The sequence below is a fragment of the Canis lupus genome, chromosome 17 (genome assembly GCF_048164855.1).
Source record: "Canis lupus baileyi chromosome 17, mCanLup2.hap1, whole genome shotgun sequence".
Classification (NCBI taxonomy): Eukaryota; Metazoa; Chordata; class Mammalia; order Carnivora; family Canidae; genus Canis; species Canis lupus.
In genome coordinates this window covers 19,551,986-19,574,230 of record NC_132854.1, presented here as the reverse complement: position 1 = coordinate 19,574,230, position 22,245 = coordinate 19,551,986, and the positions used below count along the sequence as shown (strand labels likewise).

At 35.6% G+C, this 22,245-nt stretch overlaps 1 long non-coding RNA gene across 1 annotated transcript; it reads right to left on the bottom strand.

Annotated features, from left to right (window-relative positions):
* Window positions 1-12,024: 12,024 nt before the first annotated feature.
* Window positions 12,025-17,463, bottom strand: LOC140608319 (uncharacterized). The gene is made up of 3 exons (XR_012010337.1): window positions 17,387-17,463; window positions 16,904-16,971; window positions 12,025-14,696 (listed from the first exon to the last, which is right to left on the bottom strand). It is a non-coding gene; the product is annotated as an uncharacterized lncRNA (long non-coding RNA).
* Between the last annotated feature and the right edge of the window lie 4,782 nt (window positions 17,464-22,245).

Sequence of the window (22,245 nt, the reverse complement as noted above, 5' to 3'; positions counted from 1 at the left end):
GTTTTCCTGCTTCTCCCCATCATATCGCAGCATCTGATAATGGACTACTTGATTTCCCTTAGGTCTTACCTCTTAATTTCCATTTGCTTATTTCCTTTGTTCTCGTTTTTGATACTGCTTGCTGTTCATACAGAAATGGCCTCACAAAACCCTTTCCTTAAATCTTTAATGGTGTCTCCTTTCATTTACGCTCACCATGAAGTCTTTCACCCCTGTGGCTTCTAACTCTAATTATTTAAAAATCTTTACCTCTAATCATGAATTTGGCTATTTCTGGTGCTGTTAGAGACTTAGAATGGAACATGTACATTTGCATATAAAGCCATCCTTTCAAACTCAACATGCCTGCTTAAAACTAGGCTCTTTGTCTTCAAAATTGGATTATAATGGCAGCTCATAAGTTCTTTTATGGTGCTGTCTTCTTACCAGGCTAAATAGAGGAAGGCATTGATGACAAGTCCCAACTTGGTTAAAGACCAGATATCCCCAATTCCAGTTGTTTCTTCTTGGAGCAAGTCTTGGTGATGTTTCAATTTCCCCTGGTTGCACAGTTATTACCAGTGTAGAGACCTTTCAACTTGCATTATGGGAATGGCCTTCTAGTTTTCCTGGCTTTGGCATTTCTACGATTTTCTAGGACATACACATTACCCCAAAATTATCCTTATGAAACACCACTTTCATCATGTCACACTGGCTGCTCTCTGGTGTACAGTGCCTTTTAGGATCTTCAAAACACCTGAAAAGTCATCCCCACTCAATCTGTTCAAATATACTTGTCCACAATATATACCTTCCATCCAATCAGTTTCAGAAACTCCCACTTCTTGTTCAGATTAAATAAAACCTATAACAGTATCTTTCCTCCACTGCATGTGTTCATGTACTGGTCATCCTTCAGAGCCAGGATCACTCTTTATTATGATAGAAAATAAAATTACTTGAACTCTTAATATTTTTTCTACTCTTGCACTTCCTTTACAGTACTGCATAAATAGGCACTTGTGATTTTTGTGGAGAGATGATTTATTCCAGTCAAATCTTGAATTTCTTTAAAAGAAAAAAAGGTCAAGGGATGCCTGAGTGGCTCAGTTGTTGAGTGTCTGCCTTTGTCATAGTCTGTAATCCCAGGGTCCTGGGATTGAGTCCCACAGCGGGATCCCCACAGGGAGCCTATGTCTGCCTATGTCTGCCTATGTCTCTGCCTCTCTCTGGGTATGTCTCATGAATAAATAAAAATTTAAAAGTCAAGACTTGGGCTCTTTGTATCTTTATAGTATTAGCAGAGTTTTAGGCATGCCAGAAGGGTTCAGTTCAATACAAGCTTGTTTACTTGTTTTGAATTAAGAGTTTGTTATGATTACTCACAGTCCCATTTTCCTCACTGATCTACAGTGCCACCAGTATCCTAAAATTACTTGTTTTCATGAGCCTGATCCTAGATTGTATCTAAGTACCATGCATTAATAATTATAACGTGGTAATAAGTGTCAAATAGTTTTAATTGTATATTAGAAAAATGCTAGATGAGTAGAGTTTAGGCTGAAGCTCATGGGCCTTGAGATAACATTGCTTCTGAAATTCTTAGTCTTTCAGAGTTCCTAATTGTCATCCCTTTACATGTACACATGCATTTTAAGTGCTTTCATTGATTATAGATAATTGTATGAATGTTTAATGAGCTATACTATGAACCTACATTTAGTAGTCAAAATACTAAAATGATTTTCAGAATTTCTGCCCCTACTGAGTGTGCCCTGTATAATCTCCAGGACTGAATTTTAACCCCTGTGATTGGGATCTTCTGTCACAACTGAATCAAGAAAGCAAGGTCTTGGGCCTGACCTAATCAGTTGAGTTCTTAAAGGGAGTTTCTTTGTGAAGGTGGATTCTGAAGTGAGACAGTTGGGCTAACCTTGAGGATGTAAGGGGCATATTTATTGCTGTCATTAAGAATGAAGGGTGCCACGTGGCAAGGAAGGCAAAATAGTTTTACATACTTGAATAGAATTCTGCCAAAACCATGTGAGCTTGGAAAAGGACCCCTAACTCTAGAGAAAGTAGAGTTTAGCCAATATCTTGATTTTTAGCTTTGGGAGACCCTAGGAAGGGAACTCACACACACACACCATACTTGGACTTGTCCCTTACAGAATTGAGGTAACAAATAGGTGTTGAGCTGCTAAGTTTGTACAAATGGAAACCTAACACCTCATTCAACATATCAACACCCCTTGCCATAAACACATTCTCAACCCAGAAACCCATTATTTAATTCATCAAAATGAGCCAAATTATTTAAGTTCTGTCATAGCTATGCATTCTACCTCTTGAATTTCCTTTCTGATACTTTTCAGTTCCACATAGCTTGCTTTATACTCCAGGAGCACACTTATTTCTAGGGACAGAGGAATGCCAAGAATAATAGAAAAAATGGGTATCTTCTCATCGACCCAACAGCCTCCTATCAGTATCTCCTGACAATGGCAAATGCAGTTGAAAAGATATCACCTCCTAAAAGACCATCATGTAAGAGTTGATACAGGTACCTCAGTAAATGATTAACTCTCAGGATAACAATGTACAACTGGGTACAATCTAGAGACTCTTGAGTAGTTTTACACTTTGAACTTTCTGCAGAATGTAAAAGGCTGTAACAATAAAAACTGAAGTCCGAGAACTCCCCTCCCCCCAGAGAACACATAGCTTCTGTTCTCCATTGAAATAGGTGGTATTAGTGCAGAAAATAGGCTATCTTAAACATCATCAGACAAAATTCTGTCAAGTACAGTATGATAAACTTAGGAATCTGTAATTATTCCTTGCTAATAATATAGCTCCTTCACATAAAGTAGCACAGCCCAGTTAATTTTACTTAATAGGCTTCATAACTCTAATGGCCATACCACTCAGATACTGATGTTCTGGGTTAAGTGGTAAAAAACATATAAAAGACATGTATTTTACACATCTAAATGCTATTTTGATCTTTACTGAACTGTCAAGCAAATGTTGAGATACTAAGTAAGTTTCAAGGATAATTAAAAGAGAAAAAGCCTTTAAAATAAACCTGTCAACTTATTTTCCATAAGAAAATAAAAGGTTTTAATCCTTTCATAATGAATAGCAACAAAATTAAATTCAGCTCAATCTAATTTCTAAAAAGGTAAAAGAAAATATTAGAAAAAGATGTTTTGCCAAGGCCCATGAGCTTCAGCTAAACTAAACACAACCTCCCTAGCATATTTCTAATTAAATATGCAGTTAAAATGTTCACTGCACCCTAAGGCCTCCCATCCTATATAAATAGCTTCTTGTCCTACTTTAAAAGGCAAGTTATAACTTTGTAAGTAATTCTTAAAAATCCTTTAGATTTCCTGTGATTTTTCTCACAAACCGATTTCTCATTAAAATGTACTACTTTAAACATATGAATAACTCTTAAATGTCTAATAAGCATAAATTGGATGCCTTTAATTAGCAGATAGAAGTCAGAGAACAAATTCTGCAAAACCAGTGTCTTTAAAGAAAATGTAAGTATGATTCAAATAACTACATACATGTTTCTGACTTAAGTACCAATGGAAAACTATGAAATGAAATGTTCTAACTTATTATCCCTTATGTGTTTAATAGAAATCTTTACATCCTTCTGATTTTAAATGTTTTTCTGTCCTATATCTTTAAGTCATAGTTCTAGTTTTTAGCACACAAAGATGTTCTAACTATAAAAGCTTTGTCCATAAATATCTACAACTTGTTAATTTCAGTTCGTATTTAACAGACTGCTTATGAGCTAGCTCAGGTTCAACATATAACAAAGCACAAGTAATTGGTTAGTTAGGTCTTTGAGCTTTGCAATTACATTTAAGAATAAAAGAAAATGACAAAGGCTTTTGTTAACAGTTTTACAGTAAATTTTTGTTATTTGGACTTACTGCTTACATATGTCTTGACAGTGGCTGGGTTAAAAAATGCATATGAATCCATGGTATTTCCTAGAAAGACCTCAGACTGTTGGAATTTTGGCTCCCTCATTAGAAAGCAACCCTGGTGATTATACTAGGCAAATACAGGTTTCTGAATTTGAGATAAAAAATGAGAAATACTTGGAATGATGCTTTTGTTTTATGACTCCCCTCCCCCACAAACACATATGCACACATTTCCCTGTGTTGTGATTCTAGAAGGAGTCTAGGAGCTAATGTCCAGCAATACTGAAGTTTCTGAAGAAAGCAGATAAAAGTATTATATAGACAAGTCAGCCGTGGTCCTCTTTTTCTGCCACATATCACCCCAGGTGAAGAAAATTGTTAGAGATCATCATAAGAAAACTAGGAATCCCTGCCATGAGACCACCTCAACATATTTATAAGGTATATGGAAATGAGTGATAAGTACAACTAACAGTCTTTAATATCTAGAAGTACAAGAAGAATTACTGTACATCTAAAAAGAACAGGAAATCCAAAATGGAGGGAGTTAACATGGTATGCATATAAAAAAATCCAAAAGGCTAGAAATTATTAAAGTACATAGTCACACAACCTAAACTATCTATTACACCTGCCAGACAAAATTTAGAAGTCTGATAATAGCAAACAATAAATTTGGAGAAATGTCCCTGATGGTAGGAGTTTCTATTGCAACACCTTTTCAGTAGAGTGATCTGCCAGTATTTGATGAAATTAGGAATGTGTAGACCTTGGGGCCCAGCTATCTGTCTTCCAGTGTGACTGCAAGATTCATAGGAATGAAAGATCACTTACAAGGATCTTCACTGCAGAGGCACTTAGGTAGCCTGGACCCACTTATGTTTCTATCACTAGAGATTGAATACAATAGATGCGTATTTCAGAATATTATGGGACAATGAAAGAATATGCCAGATGTGACTAAACATGGATACATCTTAACACATTATTGAACAAAAGTATAAAGAGAACAAGAATTCTAGACTAAATAAATGTAGGTAAATCATATATTAGATGAACTATATATGAATTTTACTCAAAACCTTAGAGTAGATGCCTTAGAGTAGAGTAGAGTAAATAAATGTAGGTAAATCATATATTAGATGAACTATATATGAATTTTACTCAAAACCTTAGAGCATCAAGTAGCACTGGGGTGCAAGAGGAACCCTTTTAGAGATCATCTTGGATAATGTAACATGGACTAAAGGTTCGATCAAGTTTTCTGCACTTGAGATTTAGAGTACAAACCTGGTAATATAAAGCTCAAATAATATTGAATATACTTAGGCTTATGCAAGAGAACAAATGAACCTAAGTAGTTTATGATTTTTTATATGTAAATAATATGCCCATTATAAATCTCAAGTTGTTCATTCTTTTGAATTTATCAACCTTTTTGTTTGAATTACTGTACAGAAACTAAGCCTCCAGACTCACTCCATAATTTAGTTTACTAATCAAGTGTGATTTCCAAAGTTAGAAGTTTTTTCCCCAAAGTCTGCCTTTATTTTGTTATTGCAGACTATCAGTGTTGAGAGTTTGAGGGGTTTCCTTGTTTCTAAAAAGAGCTATATCTATTCAGAAAATAGCTGCAATTCATTAGATATGCAAAGGACTAGAAAATCATATCCAAAATACAAAGCCTGTAATTTGTAGAGACTATATTCTAATACATATTGAAATGTGAGCAATCTAATATTGAAATCTATAATCATAAAGTCTTGCTTTAGTGAGAATAATTTGATATTTTCCCCTTTTAAAAATAGCATTTCTGATCTCTGCTATGATGTCATATATAATACAGTAACTTATTACAACAGGGTATTATAAAGGGAAACATCTTAAAAATATTCTCTATATTCCTGCTTTTCAGTTAAAATTGTATAATTCTTGCCCTAAAATATAACATTACCTTTGATACAAAACATGAATGATAGTTTTTCTATTTGATTTTTATGTGTGAGACTAGGTTGACAAAACATATCCTAAGTATTTCCAGCTTGAAAGGAGCATTAGAGAACTTACTTAACTTCAGTGTAAGGTTAGGTAACAGGAAAAGAATAGTGTGCTCATAATATATCCTTAGTTTAACTTTTGACTTCCAAATGAGTCCTCACTGGTGATGTGATAAGAAACTGAACCTGTGACTTATCAGGGCAAATTATCCAGACATATTTCAGAAATGCATGAAAAGTCTTGGTACGCACTCAGATTATTCAAGTTGGCAGGAGCTCCTCTGGGTCCTCTGGGAAAGGCAGAGTTCTATGGCCCACAAAGTGCATGTCTAGCAAGGAACATGGGAGGTTACAGAAGCTGCACACACCGAACTCTCCTGCCCCTTTCCAGGACTCAGTGCTGAAAGTCCATTTGGCTAATCACCATAAAATGTAACTTGCACAAGATTCATGTGCTAAAATGTTTATTTTTACCACAGTTATGAGGCTATTTCAACATCCTCAGAGAAATTACATATGGTTTGAGGTAAAGCTTTGAAAACTGGATAGGAAAAATTGGCAGGGAGAGATGGACATGAGGACAAATCAAGCTGAGGAAACAGCTTTAGGGAAATCACAGGATCTTTAAAGTGTGGCATGTGTTTAGAGATGTAGGGAATTTATCCAGAAGAGTACAGAGATAAGATTAGAAAGTAGGTTTGGGGTACTTATGTGTTACTTGAACTTAGTATTGGGAATACGGGCATAAACATCCATACCTGAAGACTACTTTTCCTTCAAGCATACCTCCATATGTATATATCCATATGAATATATATGTATATGGGTATATACATATATTTATATTTTTGTGTATTAGTAAATGAATACATATATACTTAGAGTAAAACCAAGGCTTTAAAGAATGCCATAAAAATACATAGAAATTCTAAGAACACAAATGGATCCTATTACGCCCTCCTAGAGTGCATATACTCCAGACTAAAGTTATAAGTATTAATAAAGACTATTGAATACAGAGGTAGTATATTGATCCCAAATTACATACTGTAAGCTTCACTTGAGAACTAAGTAAGTCAATCGGAGAAGGACAAACATATGTTCTCATTCATTTGGGGAATATAAAGAATAGTGAAAGGGAATATAAGGGAAGGGAGAAGTGTGTGGGAAATATCAGAAAGGGAGACAGAACATAAAGACTCCTAACTCTGGGAAACAAACTAGGGGTGGTGCAAGGGGAGGAGGGGGTGGTGAATGGGTGACAGGCACTGAGGGGGGCACTTGACGGGATGAGCACTGGGTGTTATTCTGTAAGTTGGCAAATTGAACACCAATAAAAATAAATTTATTATAAAAAATAAAAATAAAAAATAAACTGTGACCTGCTAGAAATTTTACAATTTGCTCTAATTACATAAGTTTCAAAAATTAAAGAAATTTAAGAAACAGAAAACAGACTATAAACAGCTACTCTCTAGATGTACTATATAGCTCTGTATTTTATCTGAGAAACTCTTAGGAGGACAATTCTGTTTGCACCAGTTCTCTGAAACCTTTCCAGAACTCTTGTATTTCTGTTGGAAGGAAGAAGGGTTGGGGAAGATTGATCTGGTTTCTCTTGGGGACCCTGTTTGTACTATCGTATTTGTGATCATTCAGTTTATACACTGAGACTTCATAAAGATTACATTTGATAAAGCATTCCCCTGCTTTCAAAATAAAAACCACTGGTTAAGCAGATTATAATGCCAAAAGGAAGGTGCATTTCTTTACAGTTGGATGAATTTCAAACTTAGCTTTGCTACACTTCTTAGATCACTTTCTGTTGGCTACATATGGTTGTAAGTCTTGATTCTCAATAGAAATTTATTTTTTTCAGTTAGGTTACTTGGACAAATAGCATTGAAACATAGCTTACTTTGTTAATATGGTCCAGCAATGGAGATACAAATTGACTATTAAATTGCAACGCAAAATGCTTTTTTTTTCTGTTAGCGCTAACAAAGAAAAAGAAAAAAATATCTTATTATAGTGTAACTGATTTTTTTTTCCTTTGAAGGAAGCATTTTAATCCACTTACTTCAGAGAAATATTTAATGGAGTTTCATACTGGCACCAGAAAATTCCCTTATATTCTTTGGCAAAAACATCACATTTGGATCATGATTCCTTTTTAGAGAAAAGACATAATTAACAGGCATGAGGGTACTTTTTGATTACATCTCATCAGTTTTTGTTTGAGATTCTTCCTCTGAAAGGCTACAGTTTACAATACTGTGAGGTTAGCCATATAATTGTGATGAAGATATAAATATTATAGCTAATACAGTGACAACTACTATAATTTGACTGCCATAATAGTTCTTGATTGAGTTTTGGGAAGATGTGGATAATGATCAAATACCGGAAGTTCTTGGAAATCTATTCATTTGCAGCAAATGAATATTCACATGGTTTGCTGTCCATTCATCACTTCCACAGCAATTATTCTTGTATTTTTTTAATAGAAGATACAGACTATAGCTTTTTTACTTGATAGTAATAATTCAAAACATGGCATCTCGAATTTCACATTTCTAAACTCAAAGGTAATTCAAAATCACTAAAAGCAGTTTGCAAACTTGTCTTCCCTTTTCTTTCCTGAGGCTTAACATTTTCTATTAAATAATCAGTTAACTCATAAGTTCCTTGAAGAAAGACTGAACAGATACTTTATCTTATTGTCAGGGTTATTGCTAAATGATAATTTAAAGCATTTCTCCAGCATTATCAATTTTAGGGTGCATGTTCTGTAAACTAATGAGATTTTACTCCATGATACATCAAGATATGTTTAATTAAAATAGGTTTTTACAAACAACTTTATGAAACAATCCCTGGCCAGCAAAGAAAAATAATGTAATACCTTTTGCACTTAGGGTTTTGTTTTGGTTTGTTTTGGGTTGTTTGGGGGAATATTTCCTCTTTGCATTAGGAAAGGGAATACCTTTTTCCTTAATGCCAACCAAGTTCCAAGTCAAAGAAGTCTGCTCTTTAGTGTATCCTTTTGAAGTGATTTATACTCATGTTACGTTTTTATATGAATTCAGTTAATGGAAAATTTAGTTGTGCACTCTTGACCATTTTTCATGCCACAAAAAAGCCTTAAATATTTTTATCTTATAGAAAATTTAAGAGTTATGAATTAAAAACTTAATCAAATTTCATTTAACATCCAATCATAATAATACAGGATTTTTCAACTTCAGCACTTTTAACATTTGGGACCCACTTTGTAGAGAGTTTACCTGTACATGTGAGGATATTTAGCATCACTGGCATGAATGGATTAGATGTCAGCATATATGTACATACCTGCACAGTTATGCAATTAAAAATGTCCAGATCTTGCCAAATGTCCCTCAGTGAGAAAAATTGCACCAATTGAGAATCACTGCTCTAAAGCATACTTCATAAGAAATCATGCTTTAGGCTACAAGTAATAAATTCCATTTATTTGGGCTCAACCTATCAAAGTTCCATATTTTAGCAAATAGAATTTTTGACAATAGGAAATGTCAATACACATCTGTTTGGTAGAAAAATAAGGTAATTTACTGATGGAAAATTATTCAATGTAAAATAGATTTCAAACTGTTATAATCGTAGTAGGTCTTCATGGATCCACACTGAAGTATATATTTGGTTTATTGCAATTATACACATGAAAATTCCTCTATATCTACTGAAAAAACTTCATATCCACCTTTGAAATATTAGCCATGACTTCTTATACTATTATAATGTTACAATGAAAAGAGGGAAGGAGTATAGATAAAACTCAAACAATTAAAACAAAAATTTAAAAGGAAGCAAAAGACCATGAAGAAAGAAATGGGTTTTTCCAGAGAAGTTAATCATCTTCAGTTTTTTTCTTTTTCTTCCCCCAGAAGATTTTGTCTGCTTAAGACCTCGTATTGTAGGTCAATATTGTAGCAGCTCCTAGAAGGAAGCCAAAATTAATCTCTACAGAAAAATTCTTCCTTGATGGTCTGTCTTCTTGACCTTCATTGATGTAGTATAGTGTGTTTAAAGTTTAAACATATTAAAAAGTTATTTTCTTAGAATGTATTGCTCCTAATTGGGAGAGTAGTATCATGAACATATAGAGGAAGAAAGCAACTATGAGTTAGTTGTAACAGCCCCAGCAGAACTTGCTCCAGCAGCAACAATGGGAATCACAGCAATGACAATACTTAAGGTTATGCTCAAGAAACATTTTAGCAAATCTCTGAAGGTAGCACTGCTTAAGAGGTGTTAGCCTGTAAAGGAAAACTGATCAGTAGCTTTGCATGGGGTTTAGTAAATGATGATATAAGAGGTCTGGTAACCTGGCTAGCACTACTTTCAAGCACTCATGGTTAAAAGACAACATCAGGTCCTCAATGAATGAATGCCTAATTTGACACTGTTCTCAAGAGAGTATGCAAGCACTGTTCTTAGAAGCATCTTTATTACAAATGTTTTTACCTCTAAATGCATTTCATAATCTGTATAGCTTCCATTCACTGACAAAACGTTGTTTAAAATGTACCAAGAGAGGAGCATTTTTTAGGTCTTAAAGACAGATCGCTATATACGCATGTAGAGAAATTGTAGAAGAATGCTTGTAATAGAGAGGTTTCTAAAAATGCTATAAAAATGATTAATGAAAACTATGCATAGATTCATAGAAAAGACTTAAATGTTTTCCAGCGGTAACAAGCATATTTATGTAGTATATACACTTACTTGTAGTTGCATGTGAAAATGCAGCGTCTTTTCCTGCAATATCATTTGGCTATCGCCTTGCTAATCTAACTGCTAAATGAGTGCAAATCTCTGTTTTGGTTATTTATTCTTTGACTTACAAAATCTAGTTAAATAGTACTCCTAGTCTGAAAACCAGGAAAATGTTCAGAAGCCCAGAAAGTTCTTCCTAACTCTTACCTCCTACGCATAGACAGAACATCCATCAATGTACATATTTACACTTTTTTCTTGTGACAAATTAAGATGTACTCTGAGCAACCTTCAAATATGTAATACACTATTTACTCTACATGTCATACATTGCATTTCTATGACTGACTTTATAATGGGAAGTTTGTACTTTTGGCCCCTTCCCCCATCTCTCCTATCCCCTAACCTCCTGCTTCTGGCAACCAGTGATCTGTTCTGTAGATCTATGAGCTTTTTTATTTTAAACACCACATATGTGATCCTATGTCTCTTTCTGACTTATTTTACTTACCACACTGCTTTTGATGTCTGTCCATGTTTCCCAGATGGCATGATTTCATTCTTTAAGGTTGAAGAATAATCCACTGTATATATACTATATTTTCTCTGTGTTTATCAATGGACACAGGTTGTTTCTTGGCTATTTTAAAAACTGCAACGAACATGGGATGCTTATACATTTTCAAGTTAATGTTTTCATTTTCTTCAGGCAAATACCCAGAAATGGAATTGCTGGATCATGGGTAGTTCTCTTTTTAACTTTTGGAGGCCCTTCCATACTATTTGCCATACCTGCTGTACCAACTTCCGTTCCCACTGACCGTGCACAAGGGTTCTTTTTTCTCCCATGTCCACATTTTCTTGAAGCTTGACACTTCTTTTTAGGTACAAATGGTCAATATGGAATATCTTCTTCTTATAAATATCTACAGCAAACTCCCCATGAAAGATATGAATAAAACTACCTCTTCATAAAGGGCTCTTCTGTCCCCTAGTGTTAGGATTAACTTGCCAGGAACATAGTCTTAGCTGAACAGTTATGAGGCCTCCCAGGAAAGACTGAAGTGCTGTGGGACCAGATAAGAACATTCCCATCTCCCAGGAGAGCAGAGGTGACTCTATCAACTGTTGCCCAGGAACTGGGAGTGATTAAATAGATTTGGGTCATTTTTGTCAAGCTGCTGATTAAGCAGTCTGTTACCTAGAAGTGGCCCACTTCTAGAGGAAAGGAAACTACAGTTGTGTAAGGAAATAAAACTCACAAAAATCTGCTTTGGTGTCTTAAATTAAGAGTTTATTTTCTCACTTAAAAGAAGTCCAACAGTCCAGTGCTTATGCAATATATGCCCACATTACTAGACTTTATCAGTTGTTCTTAGAACATCGCTTTTAATCCTGAAGGTAATAAGATAAATGCTATAATCTATTTCCATGCCCTGCATCCCATGTCAGAGGAATAGCAAGGGCACAAAAGATGCCTTCCTGGGTCAAGTCCACTTCTTAAGGACATTCCCTGGATTCCTGAACCTGTGACTTCTGTTTAAATCAAATTGATCATTCCTACCTACAAACGGCGATGAGAAATACAGTATTTTACTTGAAGATATTGTTGTCCTGAATAAAATCAGGGTTCTGTTACTAAACAAGCAGGGATAATGAATATTTGGGAAGTTTATGACAGTCCTAACCATAGCATCCTAGACTTCAGACAATTTTAACACAGTAGAAATTATTTATTATTCATCTCAGCCGCCAGCACAATGTATGGCATATTAAAGATGCTCAGTAGCTAACTGAGTAAATGATCAAATAGAGTTTTCTGTTACACTGGCAATAGTTACTCCTTTGTTGTTTGAAATGGAATAATCCTAAACTAAGTAGTCTGAGTTCTGCAATGGCCTTTGACCATGGTGGAATCCACAAAGGCAGGTAAAGCAAAGTCTTTTACAAGGACTTTACAATCTGTTATAATCTGTAGACTAATATATACTCAATCTAGCCTAGAGTGTTGTATCCGTATTACATGATATAGGCATAAGCAAATTGTTCAAGGAGCGCTTATGGAAAAGGGTCTATAGTGCCAGGTTATCTGAAAATGACTTATTCCCAAGTATGCAACACTTACATATTTATATATTATTTCAGTTTTATAGTGTAAAATGCTACTATCTGCACAAGTTGTATAAAATTTGAAGGGAATGCAAATGATACCTTAAAGAATCTAAGTTCATCAGGGTGGAAGTATTTTTCCTATGTGAGGCAAACATTCCAAACAGCTCTTACAGAGCTGTTTTTGTTTTGTTTTGTTTTGTTTTTTTCTTGAGTGTCCATATTTGACAAAGGGTCTGCAGAGAAACAATACTTAAGTTATAGCTTGGAGATGTGTATGAATCTTGGAGTTAAATTTTTTGGTTATGTGTCTCAAAAGGATAAATATCATCTGAGGGTATTCTTTGATAGTCCTATGAGCCCTCATCCCTTATGAAAATGTGAAAGTGGTCATTATTAGAAATTGCTGTTTAAAAAAATAACTTTTAGGGGTCCCTGGGTGGTTCAGTGGGTTAAGCGTCTGCCTTTGGCTCAGGTGGTGATCCCAGGGTCCTGGGATCATGTCAGCCTTCCTGCTCAGTGGGGAACCCCCATCCATCTCTGCCTCCTTTCTCTATTTGTGCTCTGTCAAGTAAATAAAACCTTAAAAAATAACTTCTATGTGTATATAAATGAAAAAGAGGGACCATCACACATGGGGATGGAAAAAATTTATTCCCTGACACTGTTTCTATGGAATGATGGTAAAATTTTGTTTCAGGATATTAGGTAGCCATCACAGTTTTTTATAAACCTGAAGAAAAGCAATGAAAATCCTCTTACAGTAGAAAATCATAGATTTTTAAGAAATGAAAAGGAGTCAGCATTTATAGACTTCCAAGAAATGTGTCTATGAGAAACTCAGCAATTCTAATTAGATGACACCAATTATACAAATAATGGGTATTAGTTCTTAAATAATAAAACTTTTGATACATTGTGGAAAATTCAAAATTCCCTAAAAGATTACCTGACTTTCAAGTGTGGAAATTCTATGTGTGTGTTTTTCTTAAGTCTTCAATTCAGTCCTCATGTCATCATACATGATTAGGATTTATCTTCTCACAAAGATAAGATCTGACTTGTGGCTTACACTTTTAAAAAATACATTATTCACATTTGCAAAAGAAGTCTAGAAACCACTTATGCCTGATTATGCATGTGTGCAAGACTGTGCATATTGCCTGATATACCTGTAGATACTTCTAGATAAAAACTACCAGATTTGATCTGTAGGTCCTTGAAAATCCAACTTCTTAAGTGACCACACCAGTAGTCAAAGTGAAAGAAAGCCACCAGTGTAATCAGTGTTTGTCTATGTAGTGATCTTGGAAGGGCAGGGAAAGACAGTACTATGGAAATACAATGTTTCCAACATAATGCTTATTGTTTCATTGTAGGGCTAAATAGATTGTGGCTTCTAAAAGCTTGCTATCCCTCAGTATAAAAAATCCAGAACTTTCATCAAGCATCAGATTCTCCCTCTTTTCTCCCAGTGTGGATATGGGTAGTACAGGAGAGAAGACAAGATAGAACCAGTTGTCAAGTTTGTAACAGTTTAAAGTATCTTAAATTTCACCTAACCTATCACTTTGCCACAACATATAATTAGAAAAGTTATTTATGGAATGAATAAATACACATCTAAAATGTGTAGAAAAGTTATACAAGGCCTCTTAAATCCTATGGGAGCTTAAGAGAAATATTTTCTCAGGAACCACATAAAGAGTCAATGCTATCTATCCATAATATTCCCAGGTTAATTATAATAGTGAGTTTTATAAGGCAATGTTTCTCTCCCTTGTCAATAGAAACAGATGATACCTTGTCAATTATCTGTATTCAGTACAGCAGAAGTACATGAAGGCTAAAGAGAGCATTCCCGGTGTGCAGCTTTCTCATCATCTAATTTGATCTAAGGACAGAATTTGGATTACCCAAGGTAGAAACTTGCAAAACTTAATATACATAAGAATTACGTGACATGATTATAAAAAATTATACTTCAAGTATTTGATCAGTAGGTTAGGGTCGGTCCTCTAATCTTTTTTTTTTTTTTTTTTGTTAATTGTTGCTGTTAACACTAAACACTGATACATAAAAAAGACGGTTGACTGTATCCTTATTTCTCAGATGTCCTCTGACAAATGTCCGCCAGAGACCTTGAAATCCCATTCAACGTCAGTGTAAACAAGAGTGTAGACTTACCATTGTGCTGATGAATTTTAAAATCTGCACATTTAAACAGAGCACAGGGGTTTGAGTTGACAGTTTGTAAAATTATGTAGGAGCTAACAAGGACATTTGGCTAAAAAGGAATTGTATACAATTTCAAGTTAAGACTTTCCTTAAGTCTTAATATTTGATGTTTGTCAATTGACAAATGCATGGGTCAGGAAGATGCCATGAAGTGTTGGGGCAAAGAAGTTTAAAACCAGATGATTGCCTATCATGGCCATAAAATGCAAGATGAAGATCCAGTGGAGCCTACACAGCAAAGGCAACTAGAATGAGTTTGTGCACATAACACATTTAAAGGGATTCACCTGATACTGGTCATTAAATGGCCAATAACCTTGGGAGGACTGTTCAAATAACTTAAAAATACTTAATGAAGTGTTCCTATAAAAAGTTAAATTAGTCAATTGTTTCCATCCTTTAAGTTGTAAAAAACAAACAAACAAAAAACAAACTAGAAAGGCATAAAAATGCATAATTTTTTTTCTATTTTTGACAATTTTCAAAACAGAAAAATGTATACATATATATGTAACGCCTATGCATATATGTATGTATACATTCTGTATGAACATGTGGTGTATGTGGCATGTTTATCAAGAGAATTTAAAATTATCAAATCATGAAGGTACAAGTTAAAAACAAAACACTTTTGGCCTCCCAAGTTTATCTGGCCTGCTAGCAGATTGTGGCTGTTGACTCTGATCCCCTCAGGGGTTTTAAGGATTTTATTGGCATCCTTTTCTTGTGTCTATTGACACCAAACAACTTAGGTATTGGTGGTCTCTTAGGGTGAAAGTCTACAGAAAGATCAATAAAAGCTTCAGAGAGCTCATGTTCTGACAGGATTCCCAAGATGAGAGAAAACAAAGTGCTGTTGACTTCTGTATCTGGACTCACGGCTCCAAAATATAATTTCAATACTTAATTTTCATGGTTCTCATTTTAACTTATATGCTTAAGGACAATTTTGAGAAATTCTGATATATTGCATCTCAACCACCTTTTTTAAATTTTTATTTTTATTCCAGCTTTATTGAAATATAAATGAAAAAACATTGTGTAAATGTGATATATGATGTGGTTTTTAGTATACCTTGTGTAATGATTACCACAAAGTAATCTATCCTTCACCACATAGTTACTATTTTTCCCATGAGTTGAGATTACTTGGGTTGGCAAGAATGTAGAGAAAAGGGAACCCTTGAACACTGTGTTGGCAACCGTTATGGACAACTATATGAAGTTTGCTCAAAAATTAAATAGGGGACGCCTGGGTGGCTCAGTGGTTGAGTGCCTGCCTTGGGCCCAGGGCGTGATCCTGGAGACCCGGGATTGAGTCCCGCGTTGGGCTCCCTGCATGGAGCCTGCTTCTCTCTATGCCTGTGTCTCTGCCTCTCTGTGTGTCTCTCATGAATAAATAAATAAAATCTTTAAAAAAAACTAAATATAACTACCCTATGATCGATCAATCCCCACTTCTGGGTATTTATACAAAAGAATTGAAATCTGTATCTCAAACAAATAGCTGTACTCCAATGTTCATTGCAGCATTATTCACAATATCCAGTGTATAGAAATAGCTTAAGTGTCAATGGCTAAATGAAGGGAAAAAATGTTCTGTACTACAATGGAATATTAGCCTTAAAAAGGAAAGAAATAAAAAAAAAAAAGGAAAGAAATCCTGCCATTTACAATGATATAGATGAATTTGGAGTACATTATCTATAAGCTAGACACATGAAAGACCAAAATTGAGTGAGGCATGTTCATAGGCTAAGAAAGCCCCATTTTTTACTTGCATTCACCTTGACCAGATGTTTTACCTTCTGTCCTCTTGTGCCTCATCTAAGTATATCTACTTCTGACAAGCTGTATCCTTACCTGGAAGGACAGGTGGCATAGCTCTGTTGCTGTAGCACACAAAGTGCTTTGAGTTCTTGGTCAAATACCTAAACATACACCTTGTTCATTAGCAAAAATAAGCCAGTATTCTGAATGTTTCCTAGTTAATGAGAATTAACTAATAGTAAACGTTTATAATGGAGCCTCCTTTGGTAAATTCTGGTTAACATCATTATATAGCAAAGCAAATGTTTGGTGGACTAATCAGCTACCAATACAAATTGTGACAAATTAAGGTGATTTTCTAACAACTACATTAAGGAAGGTAATTCATTACTTATTTTAAATATTAAGCATCTGTTTCTTAAAATCTCACATTTTATAACCACTAACCTGAAGTTACTGATAACTTATGGTGGTTTGATACTAGCTGATATAATCAAGTTTCCTATTCTCATTGGATTTAAAACATTTTTATATAGGTAAAAGAAATTCTCTATAGATCCTGTAGATAAAACCTACCTTCCTAACTCACTAGAGGAAAGAAAAATGTTCTCCCTAATGTGGGAGATCTATTTGCTGTTTCAATCATCTCCATTCTAAAGCTGCTTGTACACTACCAGTCTTGTTTCTATGGTTACCTTGGAACAGAAGAATGCATATCATTACACACCCACTCTTCTAAGAGTGACCAAAAAGGACAAGAAACCACACATTTCCATTGTTTTTGTCCTCACAAGATTAGATGGATGAATATTAGAGTGGAAAGTGAAAGTCAAAGACACAAATCTTTTAATGCAATATTAAATTAGTATGCCTTCCAAGGACATAAAGCATGCCGTGCTTGTATATACTTTAAAATCATGTCAGTTTATGGGAGGGAGTAAATTTGATGGGAAAACCATAAGTTTTAAAGATGACAATTTGCTTTATAAACCTGGAAGAGGGAGAGAGATTAATAGGCAGAGCACAGGATTTTTAGGGCAGTGAAACTTGTGTATGGTACTATAATGATAGATACATGTCATGACACATTTGTCAAAATCCATTGAACATAAAATACTGAGTGAACCCTAACGTAAACTGGAGTTTGACTGATAATGTGCCAATATAGTTTCATTGATCGTAATCAATGTCCCACTGTGGTACAGAATGTCAATAGTGAGGAAGGTTGTGGGTATCTGGGGACAAGACATGGGAGAACCCTTCCCATTCAATTTTGCTGTGACCCAATTTTGCTGTGAAACTGCTCTAAAAAGTTCTTAATTTAAAAAAAAAAATGGATGCAGTAGAGACAGGAAAAAAATCCTTGAGAACTAGTAAGGATGAGAACTAAAAAGGAGTTGTTAAATGATTATATACAGGAGAACACAGAAGTGAAAGTGTCACCCAAGTTCTTCCCTTTCAGGGTGTAAAGTGACTTAACAATCAAGGATAAATGGAATAGAGGGGAAGTGCATGAGCAATGATTATTTCTGCTCAAACTGAATCTCTGCAGCTCAGTAGGTGCTTGGGAGAGCTGGCTGAAAAATGGTAGCAGGGCCCAACAACTTAAGACCATGGTCCCAGAAAACCAAGCTCTAAACATGGATACCATACATCGTGTAACATCCAGTCCAGGCACTGCTTGTCTCATCTCATAACAGCTTTGTATTAGGATTATGGGATTGGTAATAATAGATAGCATTCCATTCCTAATGTCCTGATGACCACCTATATAAACATGGAAGGAAGAGAATAATTTGTGCCTTTAGATACCTTTAATAAGTCATGCTTATGACTAGAATCCTTGGGAGGGACAGGTAAGGTAAACCAGGATGGAGGAAAGGTTTATAATAAGAACAAGGGACAAAATTTACCTTGTTTTTCATCAGAAGGAGGGTAAATCAAAACTAAAATATGCTCCATGCCCATGACAATAAAAAGATGGCCATTGAAAACCATCCTGTGTATATATGTATCCTGAATTGTGCACTGGGAATCTAGTCATTGTAAAGGGTTATCCAGCACCTATTAATTCTATAAATACTCTTCTCAATACCGAAATAGGCTATATCCTTTTGACCAAAAAAAAAAAAAAAAAGTATTTGGAAAGACATGTTTCAGAAAGTCATTTAGTAAAAGAACTGGCATGTTCAGAGCTCTTACTATTGAGAAGAATGGATTAGAGTTTAATGACCTACTTTCAAACTTGCTCATGGCTTGGAACTCAGTATCCTTCTGGAGCCTTGTAAAAGAAATTGAGACCTTTGAAATCACAAACCCTGGAGGGTCCCAAGAAATAAAGTCCCCTTTTGTGGACAGTGTAGAATTTTTACCAGAGTTAGTTATTGGCTAAGCCCAACTTTTAAGTGTTAGAGTCCTCTCTGCAGTAAGGAAGGTAAACTCAGGTGGCAGAGCCAAGCTAAAAATGGGAAAACTTGTGGTAAAATTCACTCGTGGGAAGGACTAAATCTTCACTTGCCTTATGCAGGAAAAGAGAGCCTAATTGCATTAAAACTACAGGCTTTTTGTGTGGATAATTTTGAAATTACTTGGATATATTAAGGTTCTCCACAGAAACAGAGCCAATAATAGATGTATATATGCATGTGTACATATTTATTTTAAAGAAATGGGGCAGCTCAGGTGGCTCAGCAGTTTAGTGCTGCCTTCAGCCCAAGGGCCCAATCCTGGAGACCTGGGATTGAGTCCCACATCAGGCTCCCTGAATGAAGCCTGCTTCTGTCTCTACCTCTCTCTCTATCTCTCCCTGTGTCTCTCATGAATATATATATATATATATATATTTTTAAGAAAGAAATGGCTCCTATACATATGGAGTATAGCAAGCCCAAAATCCACATGGTAGGCCAGCAGGCTGGAAACTCCAGGAAGAACCAGTGTTTTAGTTTAAGTCTAGAGGCCATCTGCTGGCAGAGCTCCTTCTTTTTCCAAGGAGGTCAGTCTATTAATGCCTACAATTAGATGATGCCCACCCATAATTGAAAGAGTAAACTGCTTTACTCTAAGTCAACTGATGTCAAAGTCTCAAAGTCTCACCTAAAAATGCCTTTACAGAAACACCTAGAGAAATGTTTGACCAAATACTGAGTGACATGATCTAGCCAAGTTGACACTTTGTAAAATTATACTTTCCCCCCAAACTTCTAACTCTACTTCTCAGTATAATTCTCAGTATAATGGTATAATTAGTCTCTAGTGGTGAACACAAGAGATTGGCCAAGGGAGGCTAGATATGCTTTGCCCCGTTTTCTTCTGGACTAAACACTGAAAAATGGAATAGGTCTAATAATGCAGGATGTCCACATGCCAGAGATGATAAAAAGGTTTTCTGATTTTCCTATGAGTTGTGAAATATGTGCAGTCTCATCTCCCAGTTGACAGGAAGGGCCCTTTTGCTCCTAAGGATACTTTGGATATCTCTAAGTTCAGACAAATCATCTCTCTTTCTTTGGGATATCAATCAGATCTATATTAGTAGTATCAAATTTTAGTGAATATCAAAACTATACACTCATAGGAGACTGGTAGGGAAATTTCAAAGAAAATTTCCACTTGTTAATAAAATCAATACTCTGGTTCCCAAGAACCTTGGAACTTGGCCTTCAGAGTCATAAGCACAGAATTCCATAATGTCTAGAAATGCTGTTATTGTAGTTGGCTCTAGTGGCATCCAAATGTGGCTTTGTGAAACCTATTCCAGCAAGGGTGCTTTTGTTGAGTCACTGAAAATATGGCTCCTTGGGTTTCTTAATAGCTCCAGTATTTAGAGTATAAAGATCATTTCTCAGTCAGACTTTACATTGTAAGGTATTTCATAGTAATGGCCTTACTGTCTTCAAATGAATTTGAAGGCTTGATGAATCTCTCTTTTGTGAATTTCTTTTCTTGCAGCCTACATTGGATAATGTGCTATGTGACCTGAGCTAGTAGAAACTCCTTATCAGTGATTTGAACCCTGATAATCTTAGCACAAGATAAACTCCCTGTTATTATATTTTCCAGGGCATGGCAGGTGAGGTTGAAAAGTTGAAAATGCCTTACCAAGGGATATAGATTTGTTGATCTAAAAATCACTACACCCTCAGAGAATCCACCATGGAGTCAGTTACACAGGCTCCACTTTCTCCACTAGTTTCTTTCTTTCTTTTTTTTTTTTTTAAAGATTTTATTTATTTATGATAGAGAAAGAGAGAGAGGCAGAGACACAGGCAGAGGGAGAGGCAGGCTCCATGCCAGGCGCCTGAGGTGGGACTCGATCCCGGGACTCCGGGATTGCACCCTGGGCCAAAGGCAGTTGCTAAACCGCTGAGCCACCCAGGGATCCCCTCCCCACTAGTTTCTAAGGATTTCTCATGGGCCACCTATGGGTAAGCTTTGAGGTGGGGCTCGTAATTATAGTCCAAAGTAAAGTTTACAGTTAGGATAAGAAATGAAATTTGTGAATGTTCGACCACTAGCAGGTTCATGTGTTTCACCTGAGTTTCATTCCTAGGATCTGTTGCATACTAGACCCACTCAGCATCTGCTGCTGTCATTCATGAACTCCTGCTCCAGTTGGAGCCAGATATTTTAGGAGCAGGAGCTTCTGAAGTATGCTGAATCCTCAAAGGCTTTAGAAATGGACTTGAAAAGGAGAAGAGTTTGACCATATGTGAAAACAGCCTATGTATATCATTGGCAAGATCCCATCAATGTCTTGTGAATGTTGTATCAAAGTTCTGACAACCCTGCTATTCCATAGCTAATGCAACATATTTAAGAGCAGTAGACAAATATGTAAATGAAGCTTGAGAGGGTTTGAGCACTAGAGATTTAGTATAATGAACTTATATGATTCTTGACCTGTTCTGCCAGAGACAAAGTAGGATAAGGTGATCATATAGGGTACCAAGCTTCTGATCATAAAATACTAACTTAACAATTACAATAGGGTTAAGGTTTGAGACCTAGAATTCCTACAACAACCATAACCAATTTCTTACAGTTTCATTAATATCACCTATGAGCCTTGTATAACTCAGTAAATTTACACCATATGGCTAAGAACAGGATCTGGGAACATAGCACATTGTCAAATATAGATACATCATTTATTAAAACTTTCACTGAGCTGAGAAAACCTATTTAATGGGCAATATGTATGTCCCCAAACAACTCCTGGATGACAGGTAAGTTCAGGAAGACGTAAAGTAGTATACAAAAGGAAACATTAGAGACCCAGGTGGAAGGGCTACGGCTGGCGGATGTAGTGTAGCTATACTATAGAATGCAGAGGGATAAAACTGAACACATAATCAGCTTGAAGTAATTGCAGTAAGAGGAATGACTCATTTTGAGCAAGGACAGCCTTTGAAAGAAAGAGTCATAAACAGAGT